We start from the raw sequence: 19,037 nt of genomic DNA, 5'->3' as shown, positions 1-19,037 counted from the left end.
CGTGCATTTGTAATAACCTGGATTATCCCCATATCTTATACTCACCGCACAGAAGCAATGTCCAACGTAGATAGTAGTTCAAAATATGATTTAAGATGTCACAAGAAGACTGGGCCCTTTACATCCCTATATACACACATCACATTGATTTTACACGTTATGTCAGATTGTCTTTCACACAATGCACGTCAAAATCACATTAACGTCATATTTGATACTGGGGTAAAATGTTATAAATACAAGTTAATTTGTCTTCGAGTATTTATTAATATTCTTCTTTTTTAAATAAAACGTCTACTCTGAGTAGGCAAAATGTACGTCATTAAAAGCATTGTTTTGTAAAGAAATGAAAGAGTAATGTCTATTACATGTAAGTGCATCAATATTAAGGTATAACGTCAAATAAGATTCATTATACTTAAATGTATATTAACTTTACGGAAGCTGAATGCGAAATTTTTCCCTACAAACTCTTCGTTGAGTCTAAATTTTTCAAATTGTGAAAATTGTTTTATAAATTAATATTGTCATACCCCTGTAAAACAGTTACTATATAACTCTATATGAAAAAGTACAGCCGTCGGCCCTTGGCAACAGTTCGGAGTCGTTACGACAGATCAACTGTTGTCCTCGACCCAAGTCAACAGTCGTATATTCTTAAACTATAATCATATACCTACATGTACAAATCATACACTCATCTGCTAGAAAATAAGGTCAGTGAAATTAATAAGCAAAATATGTTGATCGTATTCGTAATGACGGCTTCCAAAGAAGTGTCACGATGTGCGTTACAAATTTATTTTTTAAATCTTATAATTAAAAACCTGATATACTATAACTGACGCAGCAATAAAGAAAATATCAATTGTAGAAATTAAAGCGATTTTGATAGTCAAAATTACTTTCTTAAGCCCTAGAAAGCCTCTGTTGAGTAAATAACAATAACCGGCATCTTGATTTATCTCTTTTCTTATATTCACCTATTTTCATAACACTTAAAGCGACAAGAAGAGAACACATGACGGAATTAATCATGATCTAGAGCTTTTTAAACCTGTAGGAATATGGTACATTAATGAGAAGAAGTAGGCCTCATTTTACTTCATTTGGTAATATTTTATCCAAGACAAAATAAAACATCTCTTAAATTAGTAATTTAGTAAAATAAACTTTTGAAATTCATTTTAATTTTTGTATGTGTTTGTTTTACATTAAATTCAATGCTATTGTACCAAAAGGTTTTTGTCTTCCAAAGTTTATACTTCTTTTTGTTTAAATTGCAGGTTTAGAAGATCTCTGCTCTTCAAAAATGATGTTGAAGGCAAAGTTTATGTTGCATGCGAACTATTCTTAAATTGTTTCTCGTACACCGGATATAAATATTACAAGTTTAACTTATTTTGTCGATAATATTGCCCACAAAAGAATCATTATAATTATATCTAATAATGCTGACTTATAATGCTTAAAGGATGTGATTTATGTACCTGTCACAAACAGCAGTCAATTCTTATTTTTTCATACGTAAATTGAGCCGTTCACAATTTACTTATGTCATTAATTAGTTTTTTAACCAAATATCTTGACTTCATTCTGAACTATGTGCAGCAGTGCTGTATTGCAATGACAATTTCTAACCCCATGATGCATCTAAACAGCAAGGGGTCTCAAGATGCCGAATGAGCTAGACTATAAGCTAAATTTTTTTTTGAAGCCAGAAGAAGGCTTAAAACGTTAACCTAAGATGATTTATAGTATATAACTATTTATCAATCATTACACTGAAATTCTAGTGATGTTACAATTCATGTTTTTAATATAAATTAATACATGTTTTGCTTCTAAAATATTTTTAAAATATGTTGTTATCTTAAAGCATACTGATTGTTAAAGTTGGTTTTAAATGATGTAGATTTCATTAAAAAAACCAAACAAACAAAAAAACCCAAACGGATTGCCGAGGATAGCCACTACACTTCCAACATCAAAAGACGATGTCATTGCATATTTTGATATCTCTGGCTTTCTTGGGTGGCTGTTACCCTTTCCTCTTGCCTGATTGTTTTTTAGTTTCAAAACGATATAACCAGGTCTCATCTGTGGCGATTATTTAGTTAACCCTGTCATCAAATTTTCTATTTTCTTAAACACTCGATTGGCGCTGAAACATGCCTAAGTTTTTCATTCGCAGACAGCAGTCTCGGCAATAATTATGCACAAACCTCTTGAAAATCAAATTAAATTAACTATCTAATGTTTTGTAGGAACAGTGAAATAAAATTCTCAGCCATACCAGGTACAGTGACTCGTTTATTATTATTTAATTCCGTAGTTCCGGCAAGTTCAGCTATGGCATTCTTTTTCGCTCGTCATCAAAAATATCAGTCCTTCCATTTTTGAATCGCTGATGCTATTTGTAAACCATTGTCCTAGACACGTGTGGGTCACCTCCAGCAGTATCTAATTTTTTCCACCTTTAAACTTTAAAAAAAATGACTTTCAAATTAATGTTAAGTCATATGGATTATTGTACATCTTATGCAATTAAACAAAACATTTACTTATGATAAAGAAAAACGAGTACACAATTGAAATTTTTTTTTTAGAAAATACTCTTTAAAGCATATCATATCAAAATAATAAAGTTGTACCCTTTTTATGGTGCATGCAAAAAATCTAAATGTGTGCTAATTTATTAGAAAGTACATGTATGTTAAATTTAATCTGAAATGTTTCTCTTGAAATATGCAAAATGTCCGCTTACAATCGTTTGTCTGCTAACAAAAATGGGAACAACCCTTGTACATGTTCATTAATGGATTTTAACAAAAACCTTTACAGATGTATATCAATTCTCCTGCAAATTCACACTACTGGTGTGCGGTGTGTTATAACAACAACTATTGATCTGGTTGTAAATGATAGCTTAAATAAAAAATCAATGATAAAACATGTGTGACATTAACACGCAATATATTACCGTGGTCTTTATTTGAATGGACTGTCTAGTGGTAAACATGCTTAATACACTTTTTCACAGCAATGCATGGTAGATGATACTAAAATATTTTAGATCTGATGAAATTACTAAGATGAAATCAATTACAACCAACATAGAAACCTCTTTGTGCACCGTGCAATTAGTAATTCTAAATGCATTAGCCATTTGTGATAAAAGACACAATAAAATGACTCTGCTTTTTGACTCTTTAAAAAGTTTACCCCAAGCTGAGTAAAATATTAGTTATGTAATACGTTTGTTTCTAAAAGAGTGAAAAAATGCCACTGATGATAATGAAACACCATCTAAAGCACGCTATAGACCTTTAATTGTAGTGGTATTTTTTCACATTCCAAAAAGTAAGTCAATCAAATACTAGTAATTTTCTAGTTAATGTTTATTGAATATTTAAAAACAAAATAAGAGAAATTCTTTAAACTTTAACCGAAATTTTCTTATTTGTGAACATATTGGTAATAACTAAACTCTTAAAAAAATTAAATACATGCATGAATAGCTAAAAAAATACTATAGCATTGAATGATTTATTTTTGACGTCGTCTTGTCAATAACTGCCGTCAGGTGAGCAAACAAATTGAATAACGCGCGTTAGCGCGTTATGATAATTTGTTTGCTCACCTGACGGCAGTTATTGACAAGACGACGTCAAAAATAAATCATTTAATGCTTATATTTACATTCCCTTACTGAAGAAATCAATTGTTTACTTAAATAAATCGATATAAAGTGCAGATCACGGAGGGAGTGGGTAAGTAACAGCAAGAACAGCTGTTTTGCAAAACCGGTTCAAACTGGTTTTCACATAGACTGTTGAGATGTGATCGACGAGCATGAAAATATAATCCATGATAAATAACTCTTGAAATGTTGTTTTTAACAATAAAGTCAACTTTTTTGTTGAATAATTATAAAACATGGTGTTTTGACAACATTCATGCAATGTTTTTTTTAACAGATAACATAGGAATCACTGTTTGAGAACTACTTATGTAAATTACTCGTAAATTCATACGCAGTGAATAGGTGTTGCATTTAGAGGCATTTAAACATCACGGAATTTAATGGAAAAACACAGTAGAATGTAAATATAAAGCATTAATTGTTCAGTAACATTTTTTAAATATATATTTAAGTCGGAATTTCCTTGGTAAGTTTTAAAAACCCTACCTATTTTTGATTCATTTTAACCAAAAAAATCTGAATGATGATAACACTTAAACAAGTATAGCATTAAACTTATTATATTGACCTTATTCTGCTTAAAGAAATTATATCAATGATCAAAATTTTGAAGTACTAAGTCTTTAATCGTTTTTAAACATTGTTTTCCCATAATTGCATTGCGTATGAATGAGTAAAACTAAAAGAACAAATATAAAATTACATAGACATACAAATTAAGTGAAAAACAAAATCAACAAAATTTTCTCAAGTTCTCCTATAGGTCTCTTTTGTCTGAGCTTATTTGCTTTTTGCATAACAGGTAAAGTATTGAATGTTTAGCGTAAAATAATTAATGCAATAAATTATTTTTATGTTTAGATCAAATTTTACTCATAACATGGAACTGTGTAACCATTTGACAACTCAAAACCTGAGTAAACAACATTCTTCTGTGTTTTATTTTGTATATGCGTATATGATGATGGATTACAAATGAAGAGTGTTCAGGCTCTTTTTTTTTAACTATATTGATCTTTTAGAGAGGAAAAGTTCGGTATAAGAATTTTCAAATTATAAAGTTAAATAATTTGGAATTTTTCTTGTCTGAATATAATTTATAGCAAAATATATTTAAAGTGTAAGGATAGTTGGGCTGTTGAGTAATCAATATTGGTTGCCCATCAATCCTATTTTAAAAACCCACAGTACGTAACAGAAAACGAACAACTCAAGTCTATTTCAGGTGTAATTTGTAAAATGGCATCTATATCATATGTATGGAATTTTATTTTTTCGATTATTGCCTTCTTTTTAATGAATTGTAAAAAAAATTATACGTAAAGTATATTTTTATGCATTCGAAGATATAGTTACAGGTAAAATTGTAAAATGTGCATTTGACTGCCATATATCTAAAAGTTTCAGTTATGCAACAACAATCAATTTAACCAAAATAACATATTCATACACACTCCATATTCTTACTGACCGTATAGTGGATGTTTTTGCGTCTAAACATGTAGCAGATATAAGAGGTCATTGTTTGTCTTTTTCTAAAACACAGATACTATTTAGAATAATTCCACAAATATCTACGGTCTCTCTGATTATCACGTGACACTAAACTCAATATTAAGGAGGGTCAATGTTTATCATGATGACCACAAACGTGTCAACTGTAATAAGGGAAAAGATTAAACATTGGTAATAGTATGTATGCGCTGAAATTTATATATTTATATTATATTTAAAAACAAGTGTAAAATAAACATCGTTATAATTATATTAAATGTTAATCTTGTGGATTTACATATCAAATAAATATCATATCTTGCTAATCTAACAGTTTATCTAAAGACAAAGAAACTTAAAAGCTTGATATTTAAGTCTCAATCAGTTTGCTATTAACACATTCCCGGAACGTTTTCTTCTTGGTACGCATTTTAAAAATATTTCTCCAAGAACAAAATTAATGATCACTTTGACAACACACGAAAAAACAAGAGGCCCAATGGGCACATCGCTTACCTGAGCAACACTGGATTTATATGGTTGTTCAAAGGATATTGTGCCATGTAGCCCCTCGGTAGATTAACCGAAAAAGAATAATTGAATTCTACCCTTATTTTAGCATATACTTAATCTTTGACATATTTACCTTTATGGAACACCATTTTTACCAAAAATAAGATAATATGCAATATAAATAACTTAATTTTTAGTTGGTATTCGCGGTTAACTTCCAGTTCCTTTTATTTTAGCCCCCCCCCATCACTTTATAAAAAAGAGTTAAATACATGAGAGCATAATCCTATATGTGAAAGAAGAAATTGAACCTCAATGCACCAAAATAAATGCGCTCAATTCCTCAAAATAAAAACATTGAAAAATTTAATTGACCTTCTCCATTATAAACAAATGTCATATACTAGGCATGGATTCATTTCGTATGACGTTTCATATCCTTACTCACTTGATTGAAGAATAAACTTCACTGAAAAATGTTGTAACACATGTTAAAGAGCTATAATTCAAATCAATGTATTGGCAGGCATGTAGCTCTATTGAACCAAGGCCCACCCATTATTTTCATCTTTATAAAAAAACAACAAATGTATACAAACAAAGATGATTTTCCGTTGCAATATTTTTCTAAGAACAGCGATAATGCTTTTATTCTCATAATAATAATAAAGTGTCAGGACTATGGGAACTGTTTATAAGGCGTCGTTTTCATATACCTGTGTTCGAAAATTTATCAAAAAGAAGATGGGTTAATAAGATGGTACAACTGCCGATTTGGATAAGACGTAAAATACAACCTCAAATTTTACAATTTTTTAAATTAAATATATTTGATATGTTATAATACAGGTTTTAAAAAGGGTAATTTCTAATTATATTCAGTTTGAAATTTTTCAAAAAATGATAAGAAAAAAAAATCCTAAAGTTTTGGTGGTATCGAACCTACAACCTAAAAACATATGTCCTATAAATTTACCTAATGTCTGGTGCTCTAACCACTGAGCCATTTTATTCACAACAAAGTATGTTGTTTAAATGTTTTATGAGACGTTGGCCACAAAATAACGGACTTTTATTATTTTTCTAAAACGTTCAATTGTTGGGCTACAAAATGACATTTTAAAAGTATAGTGGGTCATCTCTCCACATTTTTGTTGATTAAAATCGGTTTAAATTCCATTAAACCGCATTTAGACTATACCAAAAATATGGAGTTCAGACCCATTCTATAACAGAAAAGGCATTGAAGTTATAAAAATGACATTATTTGGAGGTTTTGAGACACATAAGACAGTTTGAATAATTAGATTTAATGATATTTTAATTTTGCAGTATCTAAACATTCCTCATATAAGCATTTTGCACGCCTTATTCACCCATCTTCTTTGTGTAGATTTTATGCAATTCATCGTTGAAGAAGGTGCACCAGAAAGTAGTTACAGCATATCATCCTTTTGGCAAGACATTTCGATTGATCAATCAAAATTTCAGCGTCAATCGTAGAATTAAAGGCAAGCTACATTACTTGGTATTTCCTATCTAGAATGAACAAAAGCAGTTCTGTGAGCAAAGTTCTGTATCTTGATTATAATTCGAAACTTGGGACAGGTGAATATGGTTAGTAAAGAGAAAATTGTAAAGAATTAAAACAAAAGAAACATGCACTCAATTAAAAACAAAGAAACACACTTTATTTTTCATAATATATTTATACCTATATATTTCTAGCAGCAAAAACAATATCCGTTTAGACAGAAAATGCAGAGCATCTTAACAATACACGTTTCATAAAAATCAACCATAACGTAGAGATCGTACCGAATTATCAAAAGAATGTATAGCAATTATAATATAATATGTTGTTAGTGCATCAGATTTTGCTCATTTTGCGCCGGTAAACAATTAACTGTCTGATTTACCGTAGTCTACATTTGATTCGATACGTAAAAATTCCAAAATACGGGCGATATTTCCATAAAGCATACACAAAATACAAAACAATGTAAAAACACGGTCACGAGTGAAAAATGTCAATGCATTGAAAGATTTAACCTCAATTCACTTCACGAAATCGGCACAAATATGTTAGCATGTTTCAAGTTCCTCTTCGTAAGTAAACTGATGCACAACAGACAAATTTATCTTTGTCAGTTTGACCCATTTGTCATGAGTCAACATTCAAACATGGCTGCTTTGTACAAAGAACTTTCGTTTTCGATATGGAATACCGAAACCTTTATAAGTTATAAGTTATAGACTGATTGACCGCGATTATTTCTTTATTTTTATTTTCGTAAATTATCAACTTTGAAACAGAATTCGCCAATAATTTTTGCAATTTATATTTTCCTTTCAATAAGAATTATTTATGTAAAATTACGTTGAATTTGACTCAGTAGTTCTTGAGAAGAAGATTTCTTAAAATGCACCCCCTTTTTTCTACAGTTTCGATGTCTTCTCCGCTTTGAATAAAGATCAGTCGTTCATTTCTACAATTTTTATTTGCCTTCTCATAAGGATGCTTTGTGCCAAGTTTGGTTGAAATTGGCCCAGCGGTTTTAGAGAAGTTCAAAATGTAAAAAGTTTACAGACGGACAGACGAACAAACGGACAGACAGACGGACAGACAGACGACGGACAAAATGTGATCAGAATAGCTCACTTGAGCTTTCAGCTCAGGCGAGCTAAAAAAGAAAGAAAAAACATACAATTTGAAGGTATTTATTTTTCAAGGGAACAAACAGCACAAACAATTTCTCTTACCTCAACATAGGGTGGGCACTTTAAGGAGCCACACCTTCCCTCCATAAATAAGAACAAGTAACCGTTGTTGTTACTATGACCGCCTTGTAAGCTCTCTGGGTCTTTATCGACACATTTGTATGTAGTCCTTGCATTGTGATTATAGTATCCGGCCATAAGATAGCCATGATATTCTAGCTTCCAGCCCTCATCACACGTTTTCCTGGCTTCAATGATAAAACTTTTATATCTAATACATATATCAAAAAATATTGAAAAACCATTTATTTCTAAAATCAATAGAATGTAAGTTTTAACCATATACTTTTTAAGTTATATTATATTCAGAAAAGTACGACTAATTTCTTTAAAATCATATAAAAAACTATCGTTTGAGCACACTGTTTTATAAGGTAATATGTTCACATAAGAACCTTTTAAAGGCAGCTCATTTTTAAGACATACTTTTTAAGACATAACGTCCCGATTTGGCGATATAAATTTCTTGTATCAATTATGTTGAATGTAATAATAGCTTAGTGGTTAAAGTATCGACCTTGTGAACCGCAGATTGAATCCACCTGAGGTTATGGTTGATATTTATTTACTTACCTTTTTTAAAAATATATGTATAAAAAAATATAAAATGCATATTGTGTTTGTTTCTTCGTCTTTTAAAAATACTTCTTATGCATTTAACAATTTATCATGACCGATCAATTTTCTGATTTTTTGGGGAAGTGTGTAATTTGTTATAAGCCGCTTTAAAATTCTTGAACTGTTTTTGGGGTATTCTATGCAAAAAAAAAAAAAAAAAAAAAAACAAAACAAAACAAAAAAACTAGTAGGCTAATTGTTCGAGAACAATTAGAGGTCTTTCCACCTAATATTTTAATGAATTGCTAGATTGCTCTATAAGATTTACAAAACATTACTATACCTATGATATATGTTGTACTATAAAATGGGAAAACCACAAGGCCATTGATTGATAAATGGTTTTAAAAGAGATTTTTTATTTTTATTATTATCAAGCCATTTTTTTTAAATTCCATGTTGTATATATCGGTAAAGATTTATCTAATTACTTTTCTGAATTTTTTTCCACTTACTATGAACAAAACTGAGCCAAGTGAATATTCTTTACACAATCGTATAAACAGTAAAGCTAACAATAGAAGAGAGTGTTCTACAGGCTAGCTGTCTTTGTACAAAATGAATAACAAGTTCCACTTGAGTAGCCACAGGACTTGATGTGATACCTGGCTGACCCAATCGAATATCTTATTGCGCAATCCAGCAAGCTGTTGAAACCCTTACTATAATTCTGTATTTCAAATGATATGAAAATTCATTAATTAAAAAAATCTAAATGACGTTGACCTTTGACCTTTATGTCATTTTGTTTGGCCAAGGTAGACGCTTCTATTCCAAGTGGTCCGAAGTATGTACGACAAATTATAAAAAAGTTGGAAATGATTTTATAGAAAATTAAAAACTTTCAGGGGGAATAACTACTAGAAGAGGGCCTCAGATCCTTTTGGTATGAATAGATTGAAGAACCCTCCAAGTATACTGAATACATTGGTAAAAGTTCCAAGTCTTTATCTCTTATAGTTTCAGAGGAGTAGCGATAACAAGCATTTCGTACAATAGGGGCTATAACTCTGTAATTATTCAAAGGTATGAGCCAAGGGGCTATATTTTAAAATGTCTTAAGATATCCTACTACATCCATAAAAATGTTTTTCTCTACCACCCTAAACAAAAGAGATATAAAAACTCGTTAATTAACAGCTTCTCAAATGACCTTGACCTTTGACCTTTATGTCATTTTGTTCGGCCAAGGTGGACTCTTCCATCCCAAGTGGTCCGAAGTCTCTATGATAAATAATAAAAAAGTTGGAAGTGATTTTATGGAAATTTAAATACTTTACTACAAGGCGGCCTCAAATCCTTTTGGTATGAATAGATTGAAGAACCATCTAAGTGTAAGGAAGACATTGGTAAAAGTTCCAAATCCGTATCTCTTATGGCTTCAGAGGAGTAGCGATAACAAGCATTTTCTTCTCAAAGGGCAATAACTCTGTAAGTTCTGGGAGTTCTTTGACACAGGGTCAATTGGTACCATAACTTTTAATGAGCAATTACATAAAGTTTAAATTGTTTGGATAACTCTAATAATAAAAAAGTCACCCCGAGCTAAATAGAAAAAAAGAAGAAGAAGAAAAAACATAAATAAAACAAGAGGTCTTTCACCTGAAAGGTGGAAAGACCTAAAAAAAAAAAAAAACAACACCAGATAAGCCGATAAAAATCACTGATTAAAAAAAAGAGAAGTATTGATTAATGCGACTTATCTCCTTTTGCTTATTACATCAAAAAGATCCAGTCGCCATAAAAACCTATGTAATATTTGTCACCATTCATGTCATTTCACAGTAAATTTAAAAAGAAACCACTATTTGAAATGTATATGCATAAAATCTAAATTATTTAATAGCGTATATTGAGTTGACAGAAAACATGTTGTATTTATTATACATTTAAAAGATATAATATTTATAATATGTATCTTTTTCTTCTTAATATGTCTTGTAATAAAATCAATTCAAATGAATTTAAAGTTATCTAAATGCGTTTTAGTCTATCTCAAGATATACTTGATTCAACTCCTGCTTTAAAATTCAACATTCATTAAAAAACCACATAATGTTCATTCAAAAGTATAAACAATTTCAAAGATTTTTCCACAAAAACGACCCTTAATCTTATCAGGTTTTAATATCCGGCTAAAAATGCGATGTATACGGGGACTTGGTATTGCTGGATGATCATTTATATATAAACGGTGTTAAAACTGGTTCATTTGACACACACTCTTACCTGGAAACATCTTTACCACGGATCTGTTACGAACGAAACACACAGCACACGGGACGTCATGATTATAAAGTTTGAGCCACTTGCCACTTAGATCACTTGTTTCGTATTCTGCTCCGTAAATGTCAGCTTTGTGTCCATATTTGCCGTCCCTGTTGTGTCCCCATTCTGGGTTTCTTGGTAAACAAAGAGGATCAACTGCTGCCAGGTGTCAGAATAAAGTTATCCACCTGCATAGCCTGTCAAAAATACTGTTCATTTTTTTTTTATAAAGTTTTTCCTTTCGGAAAAATAAGAACAAGTATTTTGAGTTAAAACAAATCTCTAATTTTAACTTTCGCTTGTTCTTCATCTCAAGAAATAACGAAGAATGAATGGATTTAAAATCAATTAAAGAATAACCTTAAATCAAATTCGGCAGCTATTAAAACAAAACGCACTTAAAATTTCTTACATTATTTTCAAGTCTCTCTCGAAGTAAAGATTAGCTTTCAAATCTAAAATCAAAATTGAAAAGACAACCTGAGAGTACAACTTCTGCACTGCTAGGGCAGTTTTTTCTACCCCAACGTGTATAAACAGCACTACTGTTTGATGTATCTAAAAATAATGTCATACAAAATGAAAATTAAGTGAAACGATTTTGAGATAATCTTTCTTCAAGCTTTATTTACAACACTTTTAAGCTTATTTTTGATGTCTCCTAGCTTTGTCTCACCGTTTTCTTTAAACTCCTTTATGGATTTTTCGATGGCGTTAGTAAAACTTTTGAACTCCCGCCTCAAAGCTTCTACTTGGTATGCTCCTAAAGCTGACGACAGTTGTCCTGTCAGATAACCCAGTAACATATCTTTACAACTTCCGTTTTTTTCTGCGGCTTGTGCAGCAGCAAAGATCACCATAAACAATATGAACTCCATCACTTTTGGTACATACATGTAAACAAAACTCAATTTTCATCTAATAAATTTGCAAGTTAGAAGTTTTTAGGTTCGTGAGTTCAATGTTCTTTAACTTACCAAGTGTTTATCAGTGTAAAATATTACACTCATTTTCGTCAGATTTACTTCAGTGAAAACAAATTAAGCTGATACGTTAAAGAATCACACGAAAAGCGTGTCTTCTTCAGATACTTATGTGCACTTTTTTACTGTTATTGTATGATGAAATGTTGCGATATGGTATTTAAAATTAAAATGATATTTAATAGCAATGTATTACATTTCATTACTCATTTTTTTTTAAAATCCTCTTTCTTGAATGAATAGACATTCAGTAAGATAAGATTATATTGCATAAGCGAACAGTGTTAAAAATCATGTTGCATGACATTGCACAGAAAAGACACATTCAATTAGTTCAAGTTGTTAATTTAATATTATTAATTTTACCTTTTGTTTTTTATGACTGTGAGCATTTTAAGCTTGTCCCATGTAGACAAAAAGCTCTGTTTAAAGATATGTTCAAATTTTACAGTTCAAACGTGGAGTTTTCTTTACAAAATAAATGTTAACGACCAAAGCAGTGTAAGTTTAAGGCAGAGCTGATGGTTAATACTTGATCGTCCAGCGTCTATACACTGATTTAAAGTGAAGTTAATGTTTCTTATGAAACACTCTGAATTGTTAAATCCTAAACATATCTTCATAAAGATTGTTTTTATTCGGTGATTGTAAAAAAAGTATTCTACGTCCTATCCAATTTTTATATTCACTTGATACTTTTCATTTGAGATGCTTAACACTGTAAAGAGAATGTTAAATTTAGAAATTGAATTTTAAAAATTTAAACATATGCACATTAGATTAATTGATTATAAACTCCAAACACATTGCATCTAAAGGTCATCAACATATAAAGTTAAATGAGTTCATAAAAATGAAAAAAGGTATTTAGGTTGAATGCCATTTTACATACGGACGAATCAGGTAGGATGCTACAAAACAATTTAAGTATTTAAAAAGACAGTACAGCTGAAAACACACTTGTGAATTACTTCAGATTTACCCATTGTATCGGTAGAAAATAAGAAATAACGTTGATTGTAACAGTTGAAATGCATGGAAATCCCTTTCACCTACCTAATAAATGTAATAATGAGCTTCCGAAAATTTAAGGGTCATACAAACCGGAATTATCTTTTTTCGATTATTTGTACAACGATGATTTTGATTGACAGTAATTTTGACACGTGCTGCTGAAAACTACAAGATCTCGCCCGATAAATCATTAATGGTTTATCAGTTTTGGTTTATTTTAAGATGAGCAGACATAAATATGTCATTTAACCCCTCAAGGGGCCTCTCTTACAAAAATGAATTTAGGTTGTCGATTCTCTTATGGTAAACAGGCAAAATACATGCTTAAAAAGTAATAATTGTGGTTATTTTAAAGACTTTGAAATTTCTACCTCAGAGAAGCAGAAAAGACATATTTCTTTCAAGAACCATGTCTAGGAGAATCTTCGCGAGCCTTGCATGTGTTTTATTTACAGTAAAAAATCATGCCTAATAGAATAGAAGGCTGAACCCCATAACATGTTGTGATGTAAATATGTATGGGTTATACGTAATTATCAATTTTATTGAAATAATTAGATTTATATTATCGAGGAATTTGTAATTTTCTAAAAGTTTATACATTTATAAGTAGTACAAAAATACCAAATTCGACTTGACAATTATTAAGTCGGTTTTTGTTAAGATGCCTCTTTGCATTCGAATTTTCATCCTTATATCTTCGTGGAAAAGAACTTTATGGCCTTTTTTTTTAACCTATGAGAGACATATTTTAGTTATATTCACAAGCTTAAAAATACATGTATACAGTCAAAATCGTAACATGATCAACACTTACATTTGTTGCCTGTATAGAAAATATTTTATAATACTAGATAACCTATTACTGTCTTAACATACGTTTATTTCAATTTTTATTATCATATTGAAATTACATGTTTGGAAGGTCAACTACAGTGAGAAACTTTGCTATGGGTAAGATATTTTCAATCATTAATGATAAGAAGATATGTTCTTTTTAAATAGTACCCTTTTATTTTCTTTCTACGAGATGGCTAAATTAATCCGTTTAAACGATATCTGGACTATTAAATTATGATACCGATTACATCTATAGTACATTTTACATTGAAATTAAATTGACTCCTTAACTGAAGAATATTTTCAAAGAATAAACACAAGGACAATGAATTAGATACATATATTTTATCATCGCAAGAGGCAAAATGTTTGCTAATGAATTGAAAAAAAAACCCAACAACTTAATTTCAGCTCATTTCTTTATTAACACAATAGCACAAAATGATAACAGATACTGTGGTTTCATCAATATTCGTTGAATACCAACTTTCGTGGATTTCGTTGTCAAGTTGATCCAAGAAATTAAATGTTCATTAAAGCGCAATTTCTATTAATATTTTGTATTGATAGGCCGGTTGGCCAAGAATATACGTATCCTTGAAACTGTGATTTTTACTTTATGCACAAAAATTGATACCCTCGAATATTAATGAAACCACAGTAAATAAGGTATTTTAATAGTATTTTTTTAGAGAACGCAGAGCACAGAGAGACCGTTTCTTTTCCATTAACATTAGGTGGACACTGCATTGAGCCACATATGTTCACCTCAAGATAGACCAAGTATCCATATGGTTTTCAGTCTGACCTCCTTGTAATCTTTCTGGGTAACTATCGACACACTTGTATGTTGTTCCAGCATTATGATTATGGTGTCCTGCCATTATGTAGCCATGATATTCTAACTTCTATCCATTATCACATGTATTTTTCTTACTACCTTGTATTGTTAATTATTCACTCTTGCATGTACCTAGAAACATCTTTACATCAGATATGCTACAAATAAAAGACATAGATGCAAAACTGTAGTTCTGTGGAGAGTTCGGGTTGAATAACCTTAAAGCTACGTTCCAATCATATAAAAATCTGAGCATTTATTGCGGATAAAATGTTGCGAACGGTTTGGACTTATTAAAGTAATTCATGAATATATTTTGTAAAATTGTTCATGCACAAAATATTCTGAGATTATTTCACTCCTAACTTATACCTCCCATCAAATTTCTTTGAAACATCCTTTTTGATATTGGAAAGTGAAGTATGTTAAATTCATGTGAAGATAGAGAGTCGTCATTTTTCACCTGTAAACAAACCACACAATTTCATTTTACGGGGCTTGTGAGGGTGTTAGAAATATATCCAGCGGCAAGTAAAGCATTGGCTTCTAAAACATGTCTTCTGAATTTTTGAGCATTAAAACTTTTACCGAATATATTCGATAATTAGGTAAATAAGTCCGATCCCAATAAACTTTTTGTGTGCGATTATAAACAGTTTTTTACATGTCTGGAAATTAGCTCAACCCGAATTTCCTGTAGAGCTACATTTCTGCAGCTACCAATTGCGAACATAGAGCACAGGGAACATTGTGTTCATATACATTATGTCACCTGTCGAACAATCCACGTCTTCATTTTTGATCCGCAGATATCAGCTATATTACCATTGGTACAGTCTCTGTAGTGTCTAGTGGGTTTCTAGATATACAAAGAGGTTCAACTGCTGTCCCAGTATGAATGTAATGAGAACATCAACATATGTAAAACAATCTGATAAAAAATGAAAATGTGTGCTGATATATAATTTGAAAAATGATTTTCATTATCTATTTTTTTTTTACAAATACATATACATGCATTTAGGATGAATTAAGGTAAATATTTACAAGAGATTGAAAAGAAATTTTTTTCGTTGTAACTTGTAGACATATTTTTCGCTATTTTTACGTTCAGGAAACGACACCAATCACATAGTGTTCAAACTAGTGGCTTATCCTTGAATATTTACTGATAAATTTTCAAGAATTCCAATAGAATACGAATTATCATTGATGCTAAGTTAATTATGAAAATATAACTTGTGAAAATCAATTATTGAAGGGCAGTAAAGTACTCTATATCCAACGTATATGATTAAATTGAGTTATTTGTTCATTTTATTTATAATAATTAATCGGGAAATGTCCGAAGCAGTTGCTAGTATCAATATTGTTAAAGTATTTCCGGCTTTTTTTCAACTCTGTTTCATAGTATTTGTATTAATATTGATATTGTGTAGAAACTGATTGATACAAATAGATATTGTATTTCATTACATAATACTGTTTGCGCAAGCCGCTGTTATTTCTACATAACATCAGATCTGGGTCAAGAATTCAAAGTAGCGCATGGACAATCTATGTCACTATTTGTTTTTTTACTTTATGTACAGAAACTAAACCAACTTACGCTTGTAGGTTAAGGCAAATCCAAGTTTAATGACCGTCGATATTAAGACCAATTTAATTTTTTTTTATTTTTGCGATAATCAGTGCTGATTATAAATATCAAGTGAATATGTACGCCATGATATTATTTTTCTACTTCGGAATCGAGGTGATCTTTGAAGCTGCCGTGCCATGGTATCACGTGACAGTTAAAAATAGATAACTTTTTACCTTAACAAAAAATCAAAAAGTGTAACTACCCCGAAGTTCATTTGTATGTATGATACGATAATTTGATTGGCAATTAGTTCATGTTTATTAGTATTACTGCTAGAATCCTATTGTAAATCGCATATAATAAATATTGTCATTATTTATCGTAAACCCCCTCGACCTCTGCAATTTCATCGAAAATACTACGTATTTCTTTTTTCCAACGACAAAGCAAAGGATTCTAGCAGCACTTTTCAAGTAGTTTAAGTAATATACTTTTGATATTTGCCAAATTCAACCTTCATAATATTCGGAGTAGTGTTACACTTTTGCCTTTTTTGTACACACTGACAGAGGAAAGGCCGGTCAAGCCGCAGAAATGTCTATCTGCTTACCTTATAACACAGGCTAATAAAACAAAAGATCCATCCCCGTATTATCCTGATTATATCCAAACTGACATTCATATAAATCTTGTGTATTAGTATGAAATAAATCTTATTTCGGCATTGTTTACACTGCATTCCGATGATTTGTCTCCCGACATTGATTTTCTCTTTTAAACATGCATGTGACGTCATCAATGATAATTATACGCAATGCAGAGAAAAATAATAATTATGTTATAATTATATATAAACATAATGCAAAGATATATTCTGTTAGAAGTTTCTAGTGACATTTTACGCCTGTAGTTTGTATAATTAAAACCAGAAATAAAGTGAAAATTGACATGTTTCGGATTAAAATATGAAATAATGCTGCTTATATTGACGTCATATCGATCAGAGGATTTTTTGCTCATTCGATCGCTTAGAATTGCCTTATCCTACCAGCGTAGGGTGAAACACACCTGATATCGTAATAAAAACATACTTTAGGCATAGCTTAAAAAACAGCTCATCTGTGTTTTGTTATACGAAGCTTTATTCATTCATTTTTGTACAATATATATTATTACTGCGGGGATAAATGATCATGACTCAAGATTAACGTAAGGTAATGCTTATGTATCAATATTGTAGAGAAACATTCTTGAAAATTACAATCGCAGTTTGTCAAAGGAGTTAAAATCAGTTTTAATTCATTTCTGGCTCTTGTTACAAGCCTCGATCAAAATCGTAAACGCAACATCACAGACCTTTCGTGTTGAGTCAATTCACGAATCACGGTCAAATGTAAATTCTTTTGCTTCTCTGTCCGTTTGGTTCCATAAAAGAAGTAAGATATCTTCCCTCTAAAATGTTGGAGGAAAATCGTTGTGCACTTGAATCTGATTCTGCATTAGATTTTCCTCTGAAAATGCTTAAGTAGACAGATTTAGATTAACTTTCAATTTCTTTGTTCTCAAATTTCGAACCGCTCTGTGACTTCAACAAAAGTGGTACAATTTCGCCAAGCTTTGATCCTTGTTTTTTCGTCAATTGAAAAAGTAAATTTTATTTACTGTATATTATTACAAAAAAGTGTTTTCTTGTCAAAAGAAATTTCATATTTATTTACCATGAGAATCAAATACTTGCAACATTGTTAGACTATTTTTGTTACGTCTAGTTGATCGAGGTCATCAAGCAAAGTAAAGTATTGAACAATGCTATCGTCACAACTTGTAACAAATGTAAATTTAATAAATAAGGTATCAATTTTGAATGTATATTAAGATATGAATACCAGTTGGTAGGTAAACAAATCTTCCTTTGGGCTTTATTGGATTTGATTAGGTGATCAACCCCTATTTATTTCCCGATATACATAAAAAATGATACTGTGGTTTCATTAATATTCAAGGGTATCAATTTTCGTGGATAAAGTGAAAATTACAGTTTCAAGGATATGTAAATTCGTGGTCATTAACCCTATCAATACAAAATATAAGTAGAAATAGCAGTTCAATGAATATTTAATTTCAAGGATAAACTGAACAACGAAATCAACGAAAATTGGTATTCAACGAATATTGATGAAACCACAGTATCATATTTCTTAATTAAGCGGTATTATTATTATTCACAAATGCAATAACACTATTCGAGCTTCTATAAGTTTTTTGATTAATTCAGTTTTAAAATAACACAGATTCTTCAAGTTTTGTATAAAAATATTCAAATGTTGAAAATAACGTGAGAACTCTGAAGATATATACCGTACCAAAAATATCACCGAAATAGTTAAAAATTAG

General features: G+C 30.6%; 1 pseudogene; it reads right to left on the bottom strand.

Moving 5' to 3' along the window:
* The window catches only part of LOC128180564 (uncharacterized), a 33,292-nt pseudogene extending 21,034 nt beyond the window's left edge, over positions 1 to 12,258 (bottom strand).
* Between the last annotated feature and the right edge of the window lie 6,779 nt (positions 12,259 to 19,037).

This window comes from Crassostrea angulata, chromosome 4 (genome assembly GCF_025612915.1).
Source record: "Crassostrea angulata isolate pt1a10 chromosome 4, ASM2561291v2, whole genome shotgun sequence".
NCBI lineage: Eukaryota > Metazoa > Mollusca > Bivalvia > Ostreida > Ostreidae > Magallana > Magallana angulata.
Note: the sequence above shows the minus strand (reverse complement) of the source record. Positions and strands in the feature narration are given on the sequence as shown.